The sequence below is a fragment of the Magnolia sinica genome, chromosome 12, assembly GCF_029962835.1.
Source record: "Magnolia sinica isolate HGM2019 chromosome 12, MsV1, whole genome shotgun sequence".
Classification (NCBI taxonomy): Eukaryota; Viridiplantae; Streptophyta; class Magnoliopsida; order Magnoliales; family Magnoliaceae; genus Magnolia; species Magnolia sinica.
This window is the reverse complement of record NC_080584.1, coordinates 25,299,537-25,300,553: the sequence shown is the minus strand read 5'-3', so window position 1 is coordinate 25,300,553 and position 1,017 is coordinate 25,299,537. Positions and strand designations below refer to the sequence as shown.

The 1,017-nt window shown below is 43.2% G+C and overlaps 1 non-coding gene across 1 annotated transcript; it reads right to left on the bottom strand.

Moving 5' to 3' along the window:
- Positions 1 to 211: 211 nt before the first annotated feature.
- LOC131222002 (small nucleolar RNA R71) lies at positions 212 to 318 on the bottom strand. Its single transcript, XR_009159712.1, has one exon. It is a non-coding gene; the product is annotated as a small nucleolar RNA R71 (small nucleolar RNA).
- Positions 319 to 1,017: the final 699 nt, after the last annotated feature.

Sequence of the window (1,017 nt, the reverse complement as noted above, 5' to 3'; positions counted from 1 at the left end):
ATATCATCATGTGAAAGAATTCTTAAACATTTGCTCCACCTTTAAGTTCCAAAACTTCTCAGACGATTCGATCCGCCTACGCCTGTTTCCTTTTTCTTTGAAGGATAAAGCGAAAGCATGGTTGAATTCTCTAGAAGTTGGATCTATCACTACATGGGACCAACTGTCTAAGAAGTTCTTAAACAAGTTTTTCCCCGTTCACAAAACCAATGCCCTCCGTAGAGAAATTACTAACTTCACACAAAAAGAGGGCGAGCACTTTCATGAATGTTGGGAAAGATGGAAGGACTTGCTTCTTAAATGTCCTCACCATGGTTTTGAGAAGTGGCAACAAGTTCAATACTTCTATGACGGTCTGACACCACAGAACTGTCGCATGGTTGATGCCACCAGTGGAGGGTCATTCATGACCAAAAGTGATGTCGAAGCGTGGAACTTCTTTGAAACCTTGTGCGAAAATTCCCAGCAATGGGATTATTCAAATAAAGGTGACAGAAGTCCCCAACCATAAAAGAGAGGTGGTATATATGAGATAGGAGTCATGCCAGAGCTGAGCGCCAAGCTTGATAACCTGACAAAGAAAGTTGATGCTCTGGTATTAAATAGCGGACCACCACAAACAGCTCAAGTCGAGGCATATGCCACATGTTCTAGTCCTGCCCATCCTATGCAGTCTTGTCCATCTAGTGCAGCATTCCCAGAACTTCTCTCTGAACAAGTTCATGCTATGAACACTTTTCAAAAATCTGGGAATGATCCTTACTCGAACACATACAACCCAGGGTGGGCTAGACATCCAAATTTTTCTTGGGCAAAAGGACCACAACAAGGAGGACCATCTGGAAATCCTCCCATGCAACCGCACCTCCAAGTTGGCAACAACAACCTCAACAGTTTCCACAATATCAACAACTGCCTACACAATCAAGGAAACCATCTCTTGAGGATACACTCCATCTTTTCATGCAGAGTTCTCTCCAATTCTAAAAAGACACCGAACAAACCTTACTGGCCAAC